The sequence below is a fragment of the Globicephala melas genome, chromosome 10 (genome assembly GCF_963455315.2).
Source record: "Globicephala melas chromosome 10, mGloMel1.2, whole genome shotgun sequence".
Classification (NCBI taxonomy): Eukaryota; Metazoa; Chordata; class Mammalia; order Artiodactyla; family Delphinidae; genus Globicephala; species Globicephala melas.
Window position 1 is genome coordinate 29,216,936 of NC_083323.1, and position 26,393 is coordinate 29,243,328.

Sequence of the window (26,393 nt, forward strand, 5' to 3'; positions counted from 1 at the left end):
ATCGTATTTAATAACCAGCAACATCTACCACAGTTGACTGCCTTTCTTGAAACATACTTGCTACTTGGCTTTCCATATACTGTACTCTTCTTGTTTTTCCTCCCAACTCTCTTGCAGCTCCTTTTCACTTTCTTTTGTTGATTTACCTAATTTCCCTGACCTCTAAAATTAGAGCTCTAGGGATCAGTCATCTCTATACTCTTTCCTATCTATAACCACTATTCAGAATTTCAGTCTCTTCTTCCACAGTCATGCTGTCACATATGGCATGACTGCCTATCTCTTACTTAGATTGTTGCAATAGCCTCCTAACTGACCATTGTTCTTATTCTGGACCTTCACTGTTTTTGACAGTGCAAGTAGTGATTTTTTTCCCCCAGATATCTCACATCTCTTTAATCCTCTACTCAGAGCCCATGTGGTTCCCATCATATTCAAAATAAATCTAAATCTATACGGTGGCCTCCTTATTTCTACCTAATCTGGTTCTATGCCTTTTCTGTCCTACTACTTTCCCCTTGCTCAGTCTGTGTGCCCCAGCACACTGACCATTTTGTTGGTCCTTGAGTACAGCAGGTACCCTGCAGCTCAGGCTCTCTACTTAGACTGACTCTTCCCGGATTGTTCTTTTCCCAGATAATTTCAGGGATTACTCTATTCTATTTGATTATGCCAATCAATTCTAGGATTAACTATTACCTTCTCAATGATGCCTTTACTTACCACCCACTTTTAAATTGTAACTCTATAACCTCAGAGATTGCCTCATCTCCTCCCTATGCACTGCTTTATTTTGTTCACTATCACTTATCACCATTTTACATTCTATGCATTTTTATTTATTCATTATTAATTATCTGTCTTTCCTCACCAAAATGCACACTTCAAGCGCAGGCATTTTTGTGTGCTAAATTTCTCCTCTATCCTCAGTTCCCCACAGAGTGACTAGCATATTCTGATCAATCAATATCTTGGAGAATAGTAAAAGTAAAATAATTCATCTTTACTACAATGTCAGATGGGGGCCAGTTGCTGCTTTATTCACTAGAAAATACTGAACTAATGGCAGCCATACAAGCTTACTCAGATAGAATTCTCAGACTCATGAGAATATACTTGCAAACTTTTAAGTAGCAGAAACACTGGCATACAGCTTAATTTCATGGCCTTTGGATGTTGAAGACTTGGTTTAAATCCTGGTTCTGATACTTTCTAGCCCCATAACAGCTGGCAGTTAACTTCTCTAAGCCTCAATTTCTACATCTGCAAAATGGGTATGAAATTTTCATACGATTACTATGAGGATTAAATGAAGCAAATGATTTGCCTATAATAATTATTTATTATTTAATTATATTATAATTTTATTTTTAGTTTTAACATTGTTATTGTAAGACCTCAACGACGGGGATCTTGGCTTCCTAGGTAGGGATGGAGACTGTGATTACTTAATTTAAAGCAAACCTGGTTGATTCAAGAGAAACTCAAAACTGTGACAGTGTCAGTGTCATCCCACTTCTAACCATTTGAACAAACATCCTCTATTGGAAAAAGATGTTACACACTTATTTTAATTCTGTTCCTGCTAAGAGACTATGAGATAAAAGAAGGCTTTCAGAAATAAAGGATCATTTCAGTTTCATAATTAGATGTTCATTTAGTGTGGTGACTTTGTAAATAAATGTTTCTGAAAATATGTTATACTCTAACAGAGCCCCATGGATCCAGAGTCTTAATTCATATTAATGTATAAGTACTTAATTACCATATAAAAACTGTAAAAGTATAAAGTGGACATTTGTTTGTTTTTCCTTTGTAATTGCTTTGTTTGTACCACTGAGTGACATATTTCTGAGGTTTATCAAGTAGATCATGGGATTCTGTGAGGTTTTTTTAAGCTTTATTGAGATATAATTGACAAATAAATTGTAAGATATTTAAAGCATACAACATAATGATTTGATATATATATACATTGTGAAAGGATTCTCCCCATCAAGTTAATTAATACATCCATCACTTCCCATATTTACCTTTTGTGTGTGTGTGTGTGTGTGTGTGTGTGTGTGAACATTTAATTCTACTGTCTTAGCAAATTTCAATTATACAATACGGTGTTATGAACTACAGTTACTGTGTTGTAAATTAGATTCTCACCTTACTCATCTTATAACAAAGTTTGTACCCTTTTGTTAGAGGAGGTCATTGAGAGGACAGGACCTGCATGCTGGTAGACCTGAGAGCTGGACCCAGGCAGTCAAAGGCACCTCACCCCTCCCCTGTCCTTGGAATGTGTACATGTCGTTCCCACAGTGGGAGCCGTTTTCAGGGACATAGCCTTGAGAGAGCAATGTGTGTTGAGGTTATCTGGATGGTATACATGACTGAACCCAGTTAAGACCTCTATATAAACTTTTAAGATTCTGGCAGGTAGGTGCAGAGATCTGTTTATCTTGCAGCTGCCCAAGATAAGCCTCATATATAAGTTCCCTTGCTTATTAAACCCACGACCTACCAATCTGGAGTGGTCTGCTCTCTCTTTGGTCTCCCCTTGCTCTCTGTGCATTGGAGCCTGTTTTAGATTTCACCAGGGAACTCCTGAGGTTATGAATCAACATCATTTTCCAGCCTCTCCCTATTTCCTGTACCCCGAATTGAACTTTTGTTTTTTTCTTTCTTTCTTTTTTTTTTTTTTTGGTTCCACATGTAAGTGATACCATGCAGAGTTTGTCTTTCTCTGGTTTATTTCACTTAGTATAATGCCCTTCAGTCACATCCATGTTGTTGCACATGGCAGGATTTCCTTTTTTTTAAGGTTAAATAATATTGCATTGTGTGTATACATATATACATAATCACATTTCTTCATCCATTCATCTGTTCATAAACACTTAAGGTTGTTTCCATACTTTGGCTATTGTGAATAATGCTGCAATGAATATGGGAATGCAGATGTCTCTTTGAGATAATGGTTTCAACTGGGGTTCTCTTAAACTAAGACTTCCTTACCTTCTTTGTCTATGCTGCAAAATATTAACCTTAAACTAAGTAGGACAACATTTATCAATTTATTTAATCATGAATATTTGGAAAGAATCAAATATTTCTCTAGCTTATAGACTCAAGTGTATTACAAAAAGGCAATATATTTTCAGTTTAAATTATTTTCTTCTGAAAATATCAATAATTGAAAAGTTGAACATAAAAAATTATACAACAAAATCTTATATTGACTTGGAAACTTCCTTGAACTACCTGTAGAGCCTGAGACATGGTTCCATTAAAGCTGGAAGATCTCCTTTTACTCTAACTTGATTTTATTAGTGAATCATGCCTGATACAGTCAGAATTTATGACTCAAAATTAAACTATGATGACTAAATAATACATCATCACCCAGCTATGGAAGAACTCAAGGTAAAAAATTTTACCAGAATATTTTACAATATAGAAATCCTTAACTAATTTATTGCTTTAGAATTCATGAATTAATTCACTTACTTTTATCTTCCAAATAAAATGGGTTTTTTAATTCCAACTTTGCTTCTAAAGCAAGATATGGCTACCTTAATACATTATTTCTTTCATCTCAGTTCAAAATGAGATGGTCATACTAATGAAAGTACACTTACCTGTCCTTTTTCACCATTGGATTATACTTTAATGCAAGAGTTTATGTACTGAGGCCCTCATTTACTTATTGTAGTCTATGAATAAGTATTTCCAACACTTAATTGCCCTTCTATTCTATTTTCAGAAATAGAATTCCTGAGTTAGTTCAGATCTACTATAAACCATTTATTGAACACTTATGTGCTAGGCACTCTTCTACATACAGAGTCAGCAAAAAGGAAAATTCATAAATTCTATATGAACATTTATAGCATCTTCATTGCCCATAGGATCTGAGATATGTCACAAAATTCATATATAATACAAAGAATAATCCTTTTAATTCTTTTGAAGTAATCTAAATTCAAAAATGATTTTAAAATTGGAATAAAAGTAACAGAAAGATACAGTTAAAAGTTATAATGCCCTTAATATTTTTAAGGATTACAGCTTTTCTAGATATTGGGGCCAAAACCATGAAAAAATTCTTTTGGTTATCTGTTTTGATCAGAAAATAAAATTTAATATACACATCTTTCCCAAGTACTTATTTCACATTTAGAATTTTCATACGTACTAGACATTTGAGAGTTATGGTTTATTTTTAGGGTGAGTGTCTGGAAGGTTAATATTCTGTATTTCTAATTAAAGACATATCCATGAGCTTTAGCAGATGATTAGACATTAGGTTAGATTAAAGATGTTTTATGAAATGAAGCTATGATTGGTGGCCTCACTCATATCTCCATGGAGGTGGGACTGCAAAGATAAATAGGCCAATAGTGAAATGAAAGAATAATGTAATTCAGTACAATAGTACCTCAATACAAACATATCTGAAAAGGATACTTCCAAACTGGATTTATTTATTGAACAGCCATTATTAAAACCTCCTATGTACCAGGCACAGAGGATGCAAAGATGAAGTAAAACAGTACCTGCCTCCAACAAGTACAGCATTATGCTCCCTTTTGACAGCCTCTGCTCCCAACAGCTGTCCTAGGAATAACAGAGCAGAGAATTATGACTCATAATGACTCCCACAAGAGGTGATCTTTCTCCTGCAACTTCTATAAAGAAAAGCAAAATCAAGGATCATGTGGACTGCTTTACTCTCATTTAATTAAGAAAAAAACCTTCATAAACAATTCTTTTAAATCATTACTGCTTGTCTGCAATAATATTTACACTATATAAATAGATCTCCTAATCATTAAAGTACATTGCTGGCTCATGAAATCTGAAATTAGAGTGAACAAATAAAGACTTGGAATGTAACACCCAAAGGTCACTGACTATTGATTTAATTGTTAAATGTTAAAAGCAGTATGTACTTTTATGAAAAAAATGAAAAAAAAAAAAGGTAAGCATCTGGAGCAAATGCTTTGATAAATGAATCATTTCTTTTTTCTTATGAACAAAGACTACTTTCCTCTGTAAGGAAAAATCTCATTAGTATTTCAAAGATAATAAACCAGTAACTTAATCAAACTGTCCCCGGAAGATAAAGTGTCCAATATATAAATGCTATTCATCTGTGAATACCTTTTTCTCCCTTTGAAAAAACAGAGATTCTCATCATTTTCTCTGACAGGGGATAAAAATAGAACTCTGAGGAAAGCACCATTCTTTTAATGAAGTTTTTCTCATTGGAAATCCCAATGTCTCAGCGTACTGCTGACGTTTGTGCCATTTGATTTTAATAGTGCAGCTTTGTCTTTTGGGCAGCTTGCTCTGACAGAGAACCAATTTATATTTGCCTAATTAGAATTCAGAAGGCAATGAGAGGTTGGAGATCTTTTAAACTGTTTGCCAAAATCTCCCTTTCATGGCTATAATTCAAATTCTTCAATTCAATGAAAATTTTATTTAAAATTACCCAAATCAGACAAATCATGACAAGGCAACTAAGAACACACCACTTTGAAACTCAAATTGTAGCCAAATACATACGTATATATATATACACACACACACATATATATATATTAAATAATATAATCTATATGTATTATGTATATATAATATTTTACAATGTAAAATTGGCTTGAGGATAAAAATTTCAAGTAGATGTTCGCCTGAACCTCTTGTAGAGGATAACTGAAGAATCATTAAAGATAAAAATTGCTCACTCTTTTAAAATAATTTGTAATAACAGGTACATCTAAATCAGTGTATTCAGGGTCCCTGTTGGATGTCACTTTGTCTAAGGATTTCATTTTTCTCACTCTCCCCCCTCATTGGTGTTGTTCCTGGATCACACCCAAGACATCTGCTCAGCTGTGCTCTAGTCTTTAAATATGATGATGCTGCGATTAGTGGCATACAATGTTAGTGCTGGGACTGGGTTGTATAATACAGACCACTGTTACTTACCCTGCCCCTCCTGCTCATTTGCTAAGCAGATGGTCAGGGTTAGGGGCACATCTGTGGCCATGAAAGAAATGTGTTTTCAGTGCAACCCCAACTGGTCTAAACAGGGAAGGAACTCCTGGTCTTTGCCTTGTTTAGCCCTTACTCTAACACAACAAGATAACCAGTGTAGGTACTAAGTCAATAAACTAAGGAAACACTAGTTTATGCCCAAGAAGAAAATAATCAGGTTCATGATGATATTTTGCTATGGCAATATTTATTCAGGCCAAAATCCCAGAAAGAAAACACTAAAGATTCCAAAATACAGGACAAAATACAAGTCAGGTCCTACAAGAAATACTTAATGAAGAATAGCTGAAATGCTGTAGGCAGTTTACATGAAATGGCAAAGAGAAGGGGGACACAGCTTGGAAGTCTAGAAGAAGCTCCACTTTGAAATATAAAAACCAGATAGTTACCACGGCCATAATGTTGAGCATTATACTAAGCACCTTACACACATTACTTAACTTAATTCTCAAGATATTCCTCCAGAGTAGATGTGTCTATTCACATTTTACAGGCCGAGGGATCTGGGATTCAGAGAAGTTAAGTAAGTGACTCTTTCAAGGTAAATATCTTCTAAGGTCAATATTCTTAAGAATTGACAAGAAGATAAAATAAAGAGAGAAAAAGTCAGCAATTTAAAAATAATAGTGTTAATAAAGTGCCTACATTTTAAAAGAATTAAAGAAAAAAGGTGGGAATGTATTGGAATATATTATAAAAGAAGAAGCTGCAGAAGATATGAGGTGGGATTGGGACCTACCAGAATAGGTGGGCCTGTTCTGCCAAACTGTTACATTTATTTACGAATCGACACAAATGAGTCACATCTTGGTTTTTATAACTGTGGGTGAAATTGTGCAGGGCACTTTCTGAATAAGCAACATATGCTAAAGCAGCTGGTTTTAAAATAAATGACAATAAGGGTAGCAATTTAGCTGGGTAATAATGATATAAGGAACAGGAGACAATGCCTTGAGACCTTGGATAAGAATAACCTGATTAAGATTCAAGCTAGGGCTTCCCTGGTGGCGCAGTGGTAAGAGTCCGCCTGCCGGTGCAGGGGACACGGGTTCGTGCCCCGGTCCGGGAGGATCCCACGTGCCGCAGAGCATGAGCCATGGCCGCTGGGCCTGCGCGTCCGGAGCTTGTGCTCCGCAACGGGAGAGGCCACGGCAGTGAGAGGCCCGCGTACCGCGCAAAAAAAAAAAAAAAAAAAAAAAAAGATTCAGGCTATTGTCGAGGTTTGCGTATTAAATATTTCAATTTGAGTAAAAGGTAGAAATGGATATTTATACTGAAAGTATTTATACAGAGATAAAGGTAAAGATTCACAGTTTAGACTAAATTAATGTCATGTATGTCTATATAAATAATGCACATACCCATACAGAAGATAACATTATTTTATCTATTATGTTACATATATGATACATTATAGCTATATATACAATTACCCATGTACATATAAAATTAATTTATCTATCACATATCACTTATGTATAATTATTAACTGTATTATAGCTATTTATGTATATAAATCACTTTAGATCTTAAATATCATATGTGCAATTTATGACATGATTAGCCATTGTAGTTAACAGTTCATATGTTCTTTTTATCATCTTTTCAGGAGATCAAAAAAGAAAATTTTGATGTCCCTTCCTTTAATTATTCAATGTAAATAGGACTATATTATTAAGCCATTAATATTTGTCTTTCCTACAAGACAGGTCCATGAGGTCTGGAATTCTATGTATTTTTATGTACTATTGATCTCTTGCACATAGAACTAAGGCACAAATATTATGAAATCTATTTTTTAAAAGAAGGCCAAACCATAAAATACATAGAACTAAAAAACTGGAAAAGCAAAGTAACAAAATCATGCCAATTCTTAGTTAACAGTTATTGAGAGCTAGTACACCAAAACTTTATTGTAAGAAACCTAATGTCAATGAAGAAAACAATTAAGAGCTTAGAAAGAAAATTGAAAGTTTGAAATAAAATTTAAAATAGGAGTCACTTTGATTAAAATTACAGCATCACTTTATAGATGTAGAACTTCTGTGTAAGACAAATGTCATAGTAAGACTTTTTTGAAATGAAGATCTATATCATATAGTTTTGTCCAGGGGATGACTGGGAATATTTTACCATTCCTCTTCTTTTTGAAAAGTTGATTTGTTGAGAACTACCAGAGAGCAACAGTTTCATATTTGGAAGTCTCTATCCTGTAAATAGATTTTATGTGGGAAGCTTAACTGACAAGGGTACAGTTAGACACCAATATGAAAACCTTAGATACTGGATATACTTAGCTATTTATGACCTAATTTGACACGGCTAACACAAATACAATGTGTTTCTTTACTATCTCCTTCTTGGATCATTTGCACTGCTTGCTTTGTTCACTTGCCATAATCTAAGGAGATGCAAAACACTATAGCTTTAGTCCACTATGTATACATGATACAAAATAGTTCCTTGCTCATTATCTTAATGGTGGAAAAACATTTAGTTTTTCTTTTACTGTTTACTTCATGAATCTTCCACAAGAGCAACTCTGATCTGATATCTTCAATTCTGTCACTTTCCATTGACCTACCTGTATCAGAAGACTCAGTAGTTTACTTCCACAGGAAGATTTAACTTCTCTGTGTATAGCACAGGGAATTATATTCAATATCTTGTAATAACCTATAATGGAATATAATCTGAAAAAATAACTGAATCACAATGCTGTACACCTGAAACTAACACAACATTGTAAATCAACTATAGTTCAATTTAAAAAAAGATTTAAGTTCTTGGACATAAATTCAGCATTTTTTCTCATCATCAACTCAACAACTTTTTTTCTTTACCTATCCCCTCTCTTTCCCCATTAGGCTCTAGGAAAAAGAAAATTCTCTCTAGGGCTAGTGCTTCATTTCATATATTTATTCCATTTCTTTCTGATTTTCTGTGGATCTGAGTACCATTCATAAATCCCCTTCCTAGCACCATTTTTCTTCTACTAAATCCAAATTTTGTTGGTCTTTTTTTCTCTTTAAACTCAATTTTCTGAGAAGCATACCATTTATCTGTTCTTATCTCTAAGTCTCTAAAAGTCTTGTCTATTACTGTGTAAGGATTGGCTCCAGTACAGAAGGATATAAAGAATTTACTAGATGGAGAAGTTTAGCATAATACCACTTTGGGGGGATCCCTCTACTTGTTGTCCAGATTCTTGCTGGAACCTTTGGTCTTTACATCACCTTTAACCTCAATCTCTGACATTCCTTGTGCAATAATACTCTGATATATCAACACTTGGTTCAAGATCCCAGATCTATGTCAAATATGACTCCTGCCATTTCTATGGCCCTTTCCCACTCTGTTCTCTAATTTTTTTCTGCATTCCTAGCCTTTAACCAGTTTCTTCATCTTGAACTCTCACATTCAAATACATTTCATTTCAACAGATGCTTTTGGTATTTCCACTAAATGCCAGGGAATGTGATAAGCTCTTAGAACACAAACCTGAAAAATTATCCACTTTTCTCCAAGGATTGATGCCTTTGTTTCCTCTCCACTTTCTACTGTCATAGCCTTCTGCCAGCTGGCTTCCATCATCACTGCTCTACTGGAATTGTTCTCTCAATGGTTGCCAGTGGTTTCCTTGTTCCAAAATTAAATAGTTGTTTTAAAATTTTTAATATTCTCTTTCTCCTTGACTTTCCTCTTACTTTTGGTTCTTTTGAGCATGCCCTTGCAACTCTGCCACCTTGCCTTGTTTATTATAATGTACTGATTGTACTCCAGCCTTTACAACTGCTTCATTTTATTTTCCTTGGTGTTATTTGACTGACTCACCTAGCTAAGTTGCCTAATATTTGATCTAGATCTCCTATCCTCACTTTTCAGTGTCTTCCAAAATCAAAACAAACAAACAACAATAAGAAAAACATCCAACTTCAAGACAAATTCACACAGAACTATATTTCATTCATCTTGTTTTATTTATTCACGAAGCCTCTTTTCTTATCTCTTAAGTCTGCTCTTTTACCTAAGTTTTGTACCTATGAAGTGAGACGGTAGATTAAATCTTTAAGTAATCATGATCTTTAAAAATTCTATGGCAGTGGAATAACAAATCCAACTTGTCTTTCAAGTTCCACATTTAAATTTATAGTTGCTTGCTTACTTTAGCATTTCTATCTCTACTAAAATGTTCTAGCATAAAATGCTCTTAGTGTTAACACATCCATAGTTTAATGAATTGTTTTCCTTCTCTAATCCAGCCTGTCTTTCACATATCCACATTTTTTATTACAAATACCTTGAACATAAACCTGAATTCAAGGGCAAGCAAAGTCTATTTGGGAAATAAATGATAAGTCCAGTTATTCTGTTATTTTTAAAAAAATATTTCCATTGTTCCAATCATTCAGACCTAGAATCCTGGAATAATTTTTGGGTTTCTTCCTCACCTTCCAGATAAAAGAAGTTTTCAAATACTCCAGACTTAGCTTAGTAAAAAAAAAAAGCAATAGTAAATAACACCTGACTTTGGAATATGGCTTAGAAGTTTATAATGCTTCCTCCCACACATTATCTCATTAAATGGAGAGGAGGGCTTCCCTGGTGGCGCAGTGGTTGAGAGTCCGCCTGCCGATGCAGAGGACGCGGGTTTGTGCCCCGGTCCGGGAAGATCCCACATGCCGCGGAGCGGCTGGGCCTGTGAGCCATGGCTGCTGAGCCTGCGCGTCCGGAGCCTGTGCTCCGCAACGGGAGAGGCCACAGCAGTGAGAGGCCCACGTACCGCAAAAAAAAAAAAAAAAAAAAAATGGAGAGGAAATGGATATGTAAATAAGATGCAGTATTACCTCATCATAATCCTGTGAGTTTGGTCGCATTTAACAGATGGATATGCCAAGGCTAAGTTAAATGATTTATAATTCAGAATTTATGCTAACCCTTTTATTCCATATGACACTATTTCATGATATACAGTGACTCTCAAAGTTGTTTTTTTCTTCCTATGTCTACTATTTATATAGTTTAGATCTTATTATCTCCAACTTAAATTAGTAGATTGATTTTGTATCACTACATCTTTGCTATTTCTTTATACTATTCATTCTGCTCATTGTCATTATTCTCTGTTTTACTACATTTCATCTTAGTTTTTTTTCTGATTATAAAATGGATAAAGAGATTCCCAAATGCCTGAAGATATTTTATTTGTTGTGTTTTGGTATTTATTATTTTGGAAGAAAAATCTGAGGCCCTTTTAAATTTTGGTTTTTGAAGATGTCTTTTTGTTTTCTTAATTGGGTGTTTGTAGAAATTCATCTATGTTTGCACAAGTCTATGTCTAATTATTGAACTGTTTTGGAATACTATGTTTTAAGTTTCTTGTGTCTGTTTAATATTTTTCTCTCCTTCCAAAATTCTTATAACAAGTAAATTTTAGCTTCTGTCTTTATTTTTATTGTGCTAAAAATATTAATTTGTGAAAAGGGGAAAAAAGAATGAGGCAACATTTTCTGAAAATTAATGAAGTAAAATTTACTTTAAAAAGTTAGAAAAATCACAATACACATAAAATAAATGACATAATAAAGTTTTGAACAGACTTTATGATACAGAAAGCAAGTAGAATAGAGATTTTTAACAAAGTCAAAAGTTGGCTCACTAAAAAGACAAATAAGATCAATAAACTTTTGGCAAGAATAATAAAGACTTAAAATCACCCTAAATTTTAAGAAACAGATACACCTTTGGGTAGTAATTTAAATACTGCATTGGGCTTTACTAGCTAATGTCTATATTCTTTCAATTCTTAATATGGAAACATTTAACAACTGTTTCTGCTCAATAAAATGTAAACATATCATGGGGTCTAGATATAGTCTGCATTTAAAGACATAATTGAGACTAACAATATGGAAGCTAAATTTTATAGAATAAAATTTGCCCCCCCAAAAAGAAAAATTATCTTTAGATTTCTGCTCCTTAGACCTCTTAAGTTTAAAACTGTCTAGAGGAAAATGCATTAGCTTGATTTATTTGGGAGATAAAAAATTTCAGCTCAATAAACCTTTTCTGAGTGTGCCAGTTATAGTGAAATGCTTGAAAGCTCTTTCTCTCAAGTTCCTAAGGAGAGGTCCCTTGTCAAACTTCAAGAAAGATGTGAAGCCCTCAGATTTTTTTCCATATGAGAATTCTATGAGTCAAAAAATGTAAGAACTACAGCAAGAAAAAGATGAAGATGTTGCTCTGTGTGTGTATGTGTGTGCGCATGTGTGTGTGTGCGCGTGTGTGTATTTATATATGTGTAGAGTATCAGGATAAAACAAAGATTATGCCATGCCATATATTAGTACATGCAAAGGATGATACTGACGTTTGTAAATTCTCAAGTCTAAGGTTTTTTTTTAAAAGTTTAAAAAAGTGTGCATGTGTGGTTACATATATGGTTATTTCTTCTTCTCACCAACTATATGTATATATATCACTAGTTGCTCCTTTCTTCTGTAATGTCTTTGGCATACTTTCTTTTTCTTTTTCATTTTTCTTACTTATTTTGTTTATTCATTAAGGGTTCGATAAAGAGATGTCAAAAGCATACTTCTGTGTGTTAAACAGCATAACTGGACATATAAACAAAGCACAGATAATGGGTTAGACATAACTGGTGGGAAATGGGTCTGGGGGGGACTTGCCATACTTTCTAATGAATTGCATTTAATTAAATTTGGAACTTTCATGGGGAAAGCTTTCTAATAAATCTCTTAATTTTACCTTTGATAGTAGCAAACATAGTCATTCGCATGCTTAATGATATATGAAATTCATCACGATCGCATTCATCACGATATATGAAATTTAGCATTTGCATGCACCATTAAAGAAGAGAGGTGAAAAATGTCTCACAGTTTATGAGCACTGAAGTCACAATTTTCAATTATCCTTCCACTAATGAAATTTGTGGGCTTTAAGCAGTACACTCTTCTGTACTGGGGAGTGGGGGGGAAATCACTTATATGAAGACTCCTGCCTTACAAAAACCACATAACATGTTTATTTTATTGAGATTTTAGTTTTTCTTCTCTACCATCAAAAAATGAAGAACATATTAGATATTAAGTAAGTAGACTGACTTTTGTAAAAGCTGATAGGCACATTGTGTGTGTGTGTGTGTGTGAGAGAGAGACAGACAGAGAGAGATTCAAAGAGAAATGGTTGTAAAATATGTGACCCTTAGCTCATTAAGATTTCAGAGCATGTGATGAATTCAAAATGATATTTCAATGTTATTGAAGAATTATCTCCTTTACTGCTAGCTTTTTTAAAAAGTCAAACCTTTTCACATTGAGTCAGAAATAGCTAGATTCTATGAAGAAGAAAGAAGGAAAAATAAAAGAAGTCTTGAGATGGTATATTCAAGGAATCCTAAAAATATGATGATCCATTATTCCCTTCAGTCGTGAACCATATGTTCCGCTTTCCTGTCTAGGGGAGATATAGCACAGATGACATCTGGAAGGCTTTTCCTCCCCTTAATTTTTTAAAAATTCCTGCTTTAAATAAAGCTGAAATATTAGAAGTGATATATCAATAGAAATGTATAAGTATGCTTTGTGACTAGCAGCAGTACTAAAATTTCAATATAAAGCACATTGGTTTTATATTTGATATTCAATTAATTCAGCATAAATGAGATTTGGAGTCTCAAATGTATTAAAGAGAGCTCAACTAAATAAGCTAAAAAAATCGACATCCATTTCTTAAATCAAGATATTTCTCATTTGTAAAAAACAAAATAAAGGCGAACACTCTTTTTAATTCCCCAAATCAGAAGTGAAAGATGACATATAAATTCGGAAACAAAAACATGTTTGATAGCTAAATTTGGCATAAATCTCACTTACTTGTCTAATGAACACAGTTATTTCAATCAGAAAGTGCACTAGATGTCATGACATAACCATGACCCAGATATGTGAGGCTGACTTTCAAATACCACCTGCTGTCCCTAATTAATACACGTCTCTCACCTTAAAATCTGAAAATAAATTTAATATCAGAGGGTGTCATCAGTATTAAGAAATTTAAACATAGCATCATATATAGTATCTGAGGAAAATCTAGTCTAAATGGCATATACCTTAAAAAGTTAGAAAAATCAAATAGTTCTGTATGTTTCGTTTCATCAGAAAGAAATGTCATATATGAGGAAAATCATAGAAGTTGTTACAATAAATCTGCCATACCATAAATTAAGGTTCTTAAAGTTAGCTTCTTCCATAAATAAAAAGATTTTTACGTAGCTAACCAATGCTCTAACGTCAATTTTATAATTAAAGTCAAGTTTAAGACAACTTAGATCCAAAATTTGCTTTAAATACTGTGTTGGAACTTTTTTAACAACAAACTTTAAAAATATCCTGTTTCATATTTAATATGAGTCTTCAACTAGTAAATAAAATAGGCTTCTGCATAGGAGCATATAGCATATTCCACAGCTTCCAAAAGAGCTGTGCTAGTTTGGTAGCCACTAATCTCATGTGGATATTTATATTTCAATTAATTAAAATTACATAAAATTTAAAAATTCAGTCCCTCAGTTCCTCACATTTCATGTACTCCTTACGCACATATGGCTAATGGTTGCTGCATTGGACAGCACAGATTTAGAACATTTCCATGTGGCAGAAAGTTCTATTGGACAAGACTGTAAATCAAGAGTCCTGGAAAGGATTTCAGGGGTAGGCATTCAGAATTTCAAGAAGTGTTAAAAATGGCAGAATTATTTAGCCTGGAAAGAAGAAAGAGACCTGGCCTCATGATGGTCTTGAATGACAGAAAGGATTCAAAGAGAGGCAACCAGCTGTTTTTCATCACATACTGGGTAGAGACAGGAGGAACTGATTTAAAATACAATGGAGGGATTTAGGTTAAACAGAAAAAGTGGGGATTATTAAAAAAGTGAATCACTTATGGAAAGCATCCCCTTCATGACTTTCCATGAGAAAGTCACGTACCTAGTGAAATCTGTGAATATGTATCATTGATAATTAAGCTAAACACTTAGGTCTCTTTTCTAAACTGAGAGAAATGCAGTTATTCAATCAGTCAACCAATTAATCAATATTTATTAGGTGGGTACTGTGTATCAGGCACTGTATTAGAGACAGGATATACAACAGAAACACTGAACTCAATTTACACTGAACACAATTTACCTAATTCCTCCTCTTACAATATCACATTCCAGGAATGAAAGAGATAATAAATGCATAAACAAATAAATAGTTTCAAGTAATAAAAGTGGTAATGAAGAAGATAAAATAGCATAATATTGAGGAAGTGATGGTGGGTAGTACATGAATTGGGGAAGTCAAGGAAGTCCCATAAGAAAAGTTGATATCTGTGTTAAGATTTCTGCAGAGAGAGGAAGCACCCTTGAGAGAATCAGATAATCTGGGGGAAGATTGTTTTAAGTAGAAGACACAGGAAGTGCTAAACCCTCAGACTTCACATATGAAGGGGAAAACAAAAGCCACTGTGTGTGGAGAATAATGAAGAAGGGGAAGAGTGGCTTGAGGTAAGTTTGAGACACATGCAGGGGCCAGTGGGCCGTGATATGGAGTTATATGTTTTTCTGGTCACATGAGAGCCAATGGAGGATTTAATAAGATCTTTCTGTCTCTTCTTTGACAACTGGGATGTGAAGTTATGAGGGGATGAGGGGGGCAAAAAGGGCAGTCAGTGAAAGATATCATGGTTGGACTATAGATTTATCCATAGAAATGTTCATAAATTGTCATATTTAATAATGTTTGGAGGTAGAACATGGTTGGAAGTAGTGTGTAAGAAAAAAAAGAAGTAAAGAAAATTATTCTTAGTGTTTGACTTGAGCAAAGGACAAATGGATGAATAGTGTTAAAACTTACTGAAATAGTGGAGGCTTGGTGAAGGACATATTTGAGCAGTTTCCTGTTGAGTCTAAAATATACTTTAAACAATGAAGTTAATATGTGTAACAGTCATTTGGATATAGGAATCTATGAATCGGGAAAGTTTACTAGAAAAAATAAGTACCAGTTTTGAAAATTTGAACATCACTGTCAAACATCTTGATCTAATGACATTATTAGAACACTAAGTCAACAAGTACAAACTATATAAACTTTACATGTGCATGTGAAAGATTCCCCAAGATAAACCATCTGCTCAGCCATAAAATAAATTTAATTCAAAGATTAAAATCTTACAGATTCTGATCTGAAAACAACCATAGGATTAAATTAAACATCAATAACAATAAAATATCTAGGAAATACGGAAATATTTAGAAATTAAGTAATACACTTGTATGTAAACCATGCATCAAAAAAACCCACCCAAAAGTAGTATTATTTTCACTGAACAATGACGAAAACATAAAACATTATGATTTAGTGGATATAGCTAAAGCATTTCTTAGAAATTTATACTTTTAAATGCCTGTATTGAAGGCAAGAAAGGACTAAATCAATGATCTAAGTTTTTAATTTAAGAAGCCAGGAAAAGAAGAGCAAATTAATCCCAGAGTAAATATAGAAGGTAATAAATAATAAAATAAGAGCAAAAATCAATGAAATAGAAAGCATAAAAACAGTAGACAAAATGTTTAAAAGCCAAAATTTGGTTCTTTTTAAAAATCAATGTTTTCCATAGTTACCTACAGAAAAGGAGAGAAGATACAAATTACCATACTAGGATATAGATTGAAATGAATGAATGAAAAATGTCTTTATTCATAGTTGATAATAATTGTTTCCAAAGAAACTCCTGGGAAATCTATAAAAATAATGCTAGACCTCATAAGAAAAAATATATAAATACTACCACAATTTCTTAAGCCAATCATCTGTTGATGGGCACTTGGATTGTTTCCATGTCTTGGCTATTGTAAGTAGTGTTGCTATGAATATTGGGGTGTATGTATCTTTTCAAATTAGAGTTTTTGTTTTTTCTAGATATATACACAGAAATGGGATTTCTGGATCATATGGTAGCTCTGTTTTTAGTTTTGTATCGAAACTTCATACTGTTTCCCTTAGTGGTGACATCAATTTACATTCTCGCCAACAGTGTAAGAGGGTTCCCTTTTCTCCACACCCTCTCCAGCATTTATTACTTATAGATTTTTTGATGAGAGGCATTCTGACCAATATGAGGTGACACCTCATTGTGGGTTTGATTTGCATTTCTCTAATAATTAGCAATGTTAAGCAACTTTTCATGTGCTTTTTGGCCATCTGTATGTCTTCTTTTGAAAAATGTCCATTTAGATCTTTTGCTCACTTTTTGATTGGGTTATTTTTCTTTTTTATTTATATTAAGCTCTATGAGCTGTTTGTGTATTTTGGATATTAACCCCTTGTTGGTTGCATCACTTGCAAATATTTTCTCCCATTCCATAGGTAGTCTTTTCATTTTGTTGATGATTTCTTTTGCTGTGCGAAAGCTTTTAAGTTTGATGTGATCCCATTTGTTCATTTTTGTTTTATTTCTTTTGCCTTGGGACACTGATCTAAGAAAATATTGCTACAATTTATGTCAGAGAACATTTTGCCTATGTTCTCTCCCAGGAGTTTTATGGTGTCATATCTTATGTCTTTAAACCATTTTGAGTTTATTTTTGTATATGATGTGAGGGAGTGTTCTAATTTCATTGACTTACATGTAGCTGTCCAGTTTTCCCAACACCACTCGTTGAAGAGACTGTCTTTTCTCCATTGTGTATTCTTATGTCCTTTGTTGTAGATTAATTGATAACAGGTGTGTGGGTTTATTTCTGGGCTTTCTGTTCTTTTCCAATGATCTAAGTGTTTGTTTCTGTGCCAATACCACACTGTTTTGATTACTGTAGCTTTATAGTATAGTCTGAAGTCTGGAAAGGTTATGCCTCCAGCTTTGTTCTTTTTCCTCAGAATTGTTTTGGCAATTCTGGGCCTTTTGTGGTTCCATACAAATTTTAAGATTATTTGTTCTAGTTCTGTGAAAAACGTCATGGGTATTTTGATAGGGATTGCATTAAATCTGTAGATTGCCTTGGGTAGTATGGCCATTTTAACAATATTAATTCTTCCAATCCAAGAGCATGGGATACCTTTCCATTTCTTTGACTCATCCTCAATTTCCTTTATCAATTTTTCATAGTCTTCAGCATACAGGTCTTTCACCTCCTTGGTCAAGGTTATTCCTAAGTATATTTTTTTTGGCATGATTTTAAACAGGATTTTTTTAAAATTTTCTCTCTCTGATATTTCATTATAAGTATAAAGAAATGCAACAGGTTTCTGTATATTAATCTTGTATCTTGCTACATTGCTAAATTAGTTCAATAGTTCTAATAGTTTTTGTGTGGAGAGTTTCAGGTTCTCTATACACAGTATAATGTCATCTGCAAATAGTGACAGTTTTACCTCTTCTCTTCTAATTTATACACCTTTTATTTCTTTTTCTTGCTTGATTGCTGTGGCTAGGACTTCCAATACTATGCTGAATAGAAGTGGTGAGAGTGAGCATCTTTGTCCCATTCCTGAATTTAGTGTGAAGGCTTTCAGCTTTTCACTGTTGAATATTATGTTGGCTGTAGGTTTGTCATAAATGGCTTTTATTATGTTGAGACGTGTTCCCTCTATACCAACTTTGGTGAGAGTTTGTATCATGAATGGATGTTGAATTTTGTCAAATGCTTTTTCTGCATCTATTGAGATGATCATGTAGTTTTTGTCTTTCCTTTTGTTTATGGGGTGTATCACATTGGCTGATTTGTGTATGCTGAACCATCCTTGTGACCTTAGAATGAATCCAACTTGATCATTGTGTACGATCCTTTATATGTGTTGCTGGATTCAGTTTGCTAATTTTTTTGAAGATTTTTGCATCTATATTCATCAAACATATTGGCCTGTAGTTTTCTTCCCTTCTTTGTAGTGTCTTTGTCTTGTTTTGATATCAGGGTGATGGTGGCGTCATGGAGTGAATTTGGGAGTGTTTCCTCCTCTTTAATTTTTTGGAATAGTTTGAGCAGGATAGATATATGTTCTTCTTTGCATGTTTGATAGAATTGTGAAGCTGTCCATTCCTGGACTTTTGTTTGAAGGGAATATTTTTTAAATTGTAGATTCTATTTCACTTCTAGTGTTTGGTCTGTTCAAATTGTGTTTCTTCTTGACTACTTTTTGGCAGGCTGTATGTTTCCAGAAACTTGTCCATTTCTTATAGGTCATCCAATTTGTTGGTATATAACTGTTCATAGTATTATTCTAGGATTTTTTAATTGTATTTCTGTGGTATCAGTTGTTATTTCTCCTCTTTCATTATTTATTGATTCTTTTTTTTTGTGGAGTCCTCTCTCTTTTCTTCTTGGTTAGCCTGGCTAGTCACTTGGTTACTATATACCTGAGGACAGCTATTCTGTCCTGTGATGGAGATGCTGACACCTGAGCAAGCAGCAACTGAAGATCTCAGTGGGCAAATCCTGAAGAGCCAGGCATTGGTTTTACAGTTGGAACAGGAGTGTTGGTTTTACAGTTGTGGCAGCCAGGAGCAAGTATAAAGAGAAGACTGATGATGAAATCTTGGGAAAGAATGGATGAATCAATATTTCATTACTTACTCACATGAAAGTTCATTTCTCTAGCAAACATTTGGTGTTGAATTCTAAGGTCTTACATAAGTCAATCTAATTCTGTCATTTTTAAAAAAGATTCATTTGTAACTTTGAGCAAATTGTTTCCTTTTTAATACTGTTAGCACATGCTTCTGCTATCAGTCTTCTGTATGTATAAATTAATAACTTAGAACCATACAAATGAAGTTGACTATAAATTTAAACAGATGTGGTCTAGATTTAAATGATGACCTGTTCAGTGATGATCTTTGAAAGTTTTCTATAAAACTCTACAACATATCTTAATAATTATGTTTTGCTTGTTCTTATAGTTGCATAAAAGAAATGCATTGAATCATTTATTTTTCACAAATACATTAGAAAATATCATTAGAAATATATTTCACTCATTTAGCATTTATTCATCTCACAAACATTTGCTGAGTATTATATGTCAGGCACTGTGCAAAGTGCTGAAATAATCAGAAGCTAGTAGAACCTAGTAGAGATTTGTTATTCGATGAAAGCTATGTTATGCTCAAAACAATTTAGAATAGTGAAAATTCAAATAAATATAATGCATCATTGTGTAGTTATAAGCCTTTCTGGTTTACTTATGGTCTGTTTATTTCGTCTCCAGAACTTCAGGGCTCCTGTTAATCCTTAGGTAGTCAGTGCAGAAATAATCAAAATACCATCTTTAAACTGATCAAGAAACTGGAGCTTAATAATGGACAGAACACATTCTGTCAAGGAATGTTGCAGTCATTTTTCAATGAATAATTTAATTTCTGCATTTTGTAGGGAAGACAGGGAGTGAAACTCGCTATAAGCAAGTCCCTTATATGCTCTAAAATTGACCTAGTAATTTAGCATAATTATGTAATGTAATCTTCACAACAATTCCAGATACTTTATCCCTGTTTTCACAGGAAACTGAGATTTAAGCATATTGAAGTTTGTCAGATTTTATCTAGCTACTGCAAAGCCTTGTCTATCTCCTCTAGGAGACCGTGTACTTTTCATTTTATCACATTCAGAATCATTCTGAAGACAATGTTAGAATGATTCAAACAGAAAGGATTACAGCATCTTAAGATATATATATATATATATATATATATATAATTTTTGTTTTTGTTTTGTTTTGTTTTTTTGCGGTACGCGGGCCTCTTACTGTTGTAGCCTCTCCCATTGCGGAGCACAGGCTCCGGACGCGCAGGCTCAGTGGCCATGGCTCACGTGCTCAGCCACTCCGCGGGATCTTCCCGGACCGGGGCACAAACCCGTGTCCCCTGCATCGGCAGGCGGACTCTCAACCACTGCGCCACCAGCCCCTTAAGCCCCTTAAGGTATATTTTGCGTTAGAATTTGTAAAGTGTTTTCATCTATACATATTATGTGATCCTTAAAATAACTCTTATTCTTGATATTCACATTGATAAAAGTGTTTTGTAAAAAAAATGATGCACTAGAGGAATCCTTTTGATGCCTTCTCAATGGAAGTGAGTGTAATGTAATTAGGTTTATTTTGAGGCAGAAAAATAAAACTAGGCCTAAGAGCTTAGTTAAAGAAACATCATCGTGCTACACTCTCCAAATATTTCAGTGAGATATTCTGGACTACCTGGTTATTTTCTAGAACTAAAGACAACAACATATTACTCACATAGTTTTCAGGTATACCATATTTTACCTACCTCCATCTCAGTTAATTACAGTATTGATTGGGGGGTGGCTCTAATGAGAGACATGTGTTGAAAATCATGAATATTACAGTGATCCATGACCTTATTTCTTAACATGTAGACTAAGTCATCCTAAGGGTAAAATATTCCAGTTTCAAGTGTAGGGCCCCTTATTAATATTGAATACAAAAACTTTCTATTCTGAAATAATTTTAAACTCTTCATGGAAGTTGAAAAATAGTACAGACTTCCATGTACACTTCACCAATCTTTCCTCAATGATAACATCTTACATGATCATAATACAATAATCAGAATTGGGAGATTGGTACAATACTATTAACTAAATGACAGACTATATTCATATTTTAACTCTTTAGTCTTTAGTTTTATTTATATTAATTTATTCTTCCATTTAATTATTTATTGATGCTTCCTTAGGAGAAGTTTTAACATGTTTCTGTGTAGTTGTCAATAGGTGTCAATCTTTATGTTTATAGTCACAAATTAGGAGTGGAATAGAAGACTTTTTTCTGGGGAGTAAAAGAAAATTCTATGAGTTATTCCATGGGAAGAAAAAAAAGACATCCTATCTTCCTTTTTGTGAACATATCTAATACAGAAACTGCCATTTTTAGGCTGGCTCACTCTAGTCAAAAGAATAGAAAGAAGAATAAAATTACAATCCACACTGAATAGAATCTAGTTTACAAAACAATAAAATATATTAAAATATAAAATATATCCTCATTTAAAAAATCATCAGAAGACAAGCAAGAATTCCTTATGGAAACTGAAATACATAAAAGCTGCTGATAGAGGCGCTGCTCAGATTAGTCAATGAGGCCCGGTTATTCATTTATTTTAAGAGAACTTCACCATGTGCTTTTGGGAAGGCCAGCTTCTCTTGGCTGTTCTCTGGTTGGAACACCTGGGGCAAAAAACTCTTAACTGGTGCCAGGAGTTTATATTATTGCAATTTAAATGTCCAGAATTAACTGTAAAATCACCAATAATATCATAATTTGCTTTTAAAATCCCCATTCCTGAACTTTAAACTTTCATTCGATTATGTTGTTGATCATTTCTCTTTTGTAGTTTTCAAAATTGAAAACTATTTAACCTGCAATATTGGAAGTATGCTATTATAAAACAATCATTCAGACTGAAGCTATTCAGTTCACATCAGTATAATCAATAAATGGCAGAACTTTCTGTATATTAAACATTTTTGTATATTTCCTGATTTGGGTACATAGCCAAACATGGTTTAATTCTGGAAAGATAAGGTCTGAATTTTGTCAAAAATCAATACTTTGACATTACAGGCCTTGAACCAAGCAATGATAATTTTCAGTAGAAAACCATTTAAATATATTAGAAGTGTTGAGGTTAGCTCTATACAACTGGTTTGTTCATTGAAAAAATCTGAATTAATTTCCAATTTTATTTAGTCAGCATTATTTAAAATTTTATCCCAACTTGGAGAAGGCTATTTATGTTTCTAAACTAGAGAAAAATAACCCTTTAAAGTACATACTACATAACGGAAATTATTCTAAGCATTTTACATAAACAACTCAATCATTCTAAAATAATCTAAGTAGGTATTATTATATTTTCTTCATTTTTTCAGATGACTAAACTAAGGCAAAAAGGGATTGAAGAGAAGATTCCTCACATTGCTTGGAAGATTGGATTGGGTGAATCTGTAATCTCTTTCAGCTCTAAGATTCTGCAGTGTTACTAAAAGATATGTCTTAACAACAATGAAGAAAGAAGGATGGGAGGAATACTAAGTATCACCATACACTTATCCTGTTAGAAACAGGTAATCAATTACACTTGCCAATTTACTCACAAGAATTTGAAATTAGCTCTGTTCTCACTTTTTGGGAATGAGATTTTTAGTAAAGTAGTCTCTAACATCTACAATTAAGGCATAGGGATCTGGCCTCAAACTATTTCTCATAAATAATAATTCAAAAAATATTAAGAGTATAGAGTAGAAAGAGTGAAGTTAGAATGTCCATACTTCCCAAAGTCATCTATAGACTCAACACAATCCCTATCAAAATCTCAATGGCATTTTTCACAGATATGAAAAAAAAATAAAATTCATATGAAACCACAAAAGACCTCAAATGGCCAAAGCAATCCTGAGAAAGAACAAAGCTGGATGCATCACACTTCCTAATTTCAAACTACACTACAAAGCTATAGTAATCAAAACAGCATTGTACTAGCATTAAAAATAGACACATAGATCAACAGAATAGAATCAAGGGTCAAGAAAGAAACCCTCACATATGTAGTCAACTAATATTTGACAAGAGAATCAAGAATATGCCATGGGGAAGAGGTAGTCTCCTCAATAAATGTGATGGGAAAATTGGATAATCATAGGGAGAAAAATGAAATTGGACCCCTATCTTATACCACTCACAAAAATTAATTTGAAATGAATTAAAGACTTAAACATAAGACTTAAAACTCCTACAGGAAAACATAGGGAAAACTTTTGACATTGATCTTGATAATGATTTTTTGGATATGACATCAAAAGAAAAAGCAAAAATCAGTAAGTTGGACTATATCAAACTAAAATGCTTCTGCACAGCAAAAGAAACAATCAACAATATTAAGAAGCAACCTATGGAATGTTAGAAAATATTTGCAAACCATATATCTGATAAGGGGTTAATATTCAAAATATATAAAGTACTTATATAGCTCAATAACAAATAAGCAAACAATCTGATTAAAAAATGGATGGTGGAATTAGACATTTTTCCAAAGAAGACATACAAATGGCAACAGGATACATGAAAAGGTGCTCAGATGCTCAACATTACTAATTATCAGGGAAATACAAATTATAACCACAAGGAGATCTCACATCACACCTGTCGGAATGGCTATCATCAAGATGACAAGAGGTAACAAGTGTTGGTGAGGATATGGAGAAAGGGGAATGCTTGTGCATAGTGAATTGGTACAGCCACAATGGAGAATAGTATGGAGGTTTCTCAAAAACTTGAAAATAGAATTACCATATGATCTAGCAATCCCACTTCTGGGTATATACCTAAATGAAATGAAAACAGGATCTTAAAGAGATATCTGCATTCCCATGTTCCTTGCAGTACTATTTATAATAGTTAAGATAAGCAAACAACCTAACAGTCTGTCAATAGATGAATGGATAAAGAAGATACGGTATGTATATACAATAGAATATCATTCAGCCAGAAGGAAGAAGAAAATCCTGCCATTTGAGATAAATGGATGGATTGAAGGTATTAAGCTACGTGAAATAAGTTAGAGAAAGGCAAATATTGTATGAGCTCACTTATATGTGGAATCCAAAAGAGCCAGACTCATAGAAATAGAGTAGAATTGTGGCAACATGGAGCTAGAGATAGGAAAAATGTGGAAAGGTTGGTCCAAGTGTACAAACTTCCAGTTAGAAGATGAGTAAGTTCTGGGAATCTAATATACAGCATTGGGAATATAGTTAACAACACCATACAATATACTTGAAAGTTGCTAAGAGAGTAGATCTTAAGTGTTCTCACCTCAAAATGAAATCGAATTATGTGACACTGTGGAGGTGTTAGCTAAAGCTCTGATGGTAATCATATTGGACTATATAAATGTATCAGATCAACAGGTTGTACACCTTAAACTTACACAATGTTATATGTCAATTATATCTCAATAAAATGACTGAAAAAAGAAAATACACATGTTATAAATACTAGATTGCTTTTTAACTATACTGAAAATACTTAAATGAACATTTGTTAAATTAATGTCCATATGAAATAAATTACAATTTAAATAGCTCATAAAAAAAGAATCAAAACAATAGAACTGGGTATCATCCCAACTCTGTTCTGCAAATATTAATAATTCACTTATCACTCAGCTTTGATTTCCTCCTTTATAAAATATAAATAATGATACAAATCTCATAGGACTGTTCTGAGGATGAAAATTAAATAAATGTAAAAAACATGCCTGACAATTAGTAGAGAATGCAATTCCTAATCATTATTACTTGTTAAAAGAATGTCATTATAATGGAAACACGTTAGTGTTGGATTAAGAAGATTTACAAGCAACTGCATAGCACAGGGAGATCAGCTCGCTGCTTTGTGACCACCTAGAGGGGTGGGATAGGGAGAGTGGGAGGGAGGGAGACGCAAGAGGGAAGAGATATGGGGATATATGTATATCTATAACTGATTCACTTTGTTATACAGCAGAAACTAATGCACCACTGTAAAGCAACTGTACTCCAATAAAGATGTTAAAAAAAAAAAAAAAAGACTTACAAATTCACATGTTTAGAGAGGAACCACTTGCCCAAAGTAACATGAAAAATGAATAAAACTTGTCCTCCTGAGTTTCAACTTATGATTTCAACTGTGAGACCTCAAAATTTTGGTATTTCTGTTGTGTTTTAAGGTGCTTTATTGTATTTATTCCCATTTCTCAACAAGCTTTAGAGTTCGTCTGGAACAAAACACACACATTTCTAATCATACTAGCAGATTAAAATTGGCATTTAATCACCATAAAACTGGATATATTTTTTGAATTCAGCTTTAAATCCAGAAACTTAGAGAAGTGGAGGGCATTCTATGTTTTGTAATATGTTCTTCACACATTCTTCCCTCTTATGATTGACTCTGTATTATTCTTTTTAGATCTTAAATATTTTAACTTGGTTCATGATTTATTTTTTTAATGAAATATTATGGAGAGAGGTACATTTTAAGAAAATGATGTCTTGTTTATGGAAGGGCATTCTATATAGGAAAAACTGAGGCGATCTTGCACAAAGAAATACCCCATGGAAACTTTACCATGTGTGTTATAATTGATAGAATTTTCTAAAATATTTCTTTTTTTAATTTAGGGAAAGTTTTAATCTAGTAGACTCTATAAATCAGCTTGAAGAGAATTTATCTCCAAGTTGCATGAAAAATAAAAAGACTGCATGC

The 26,393-nt window shown here is 33.4% G+C and overlaps 1 long non-coding RNA gene across 8 annotated transcripts in view; it reads right to left on the reverse strand.

Annotated features, from left to right (window-relative positions):
- The window catches only part of LOC132597903 (uncharacterized), a 403,919-nt gene that overhangs the window by 339,200 nt on the left and 38,326 nt on the right, over nucleotides 1–26,393 (reverse strand). For 6 of the 8 annotated variants that reach the window (XR_009565347.2, XR_009565348.2, XR_009565349.2 and 3 more), the window contains exon 2: nucleotides 4,551–4,611. This is a non-coding gene — a long non-coding RNA (uncharacterized lncRNA). The remainder of the gene's footprint in view (nucleotides 1–4,550; nucleotides 4,612–26,393) is intronic. The other 2 variants (XR_011377747.1, XR_009565351.2) reach the window with 2 other exon arrangements.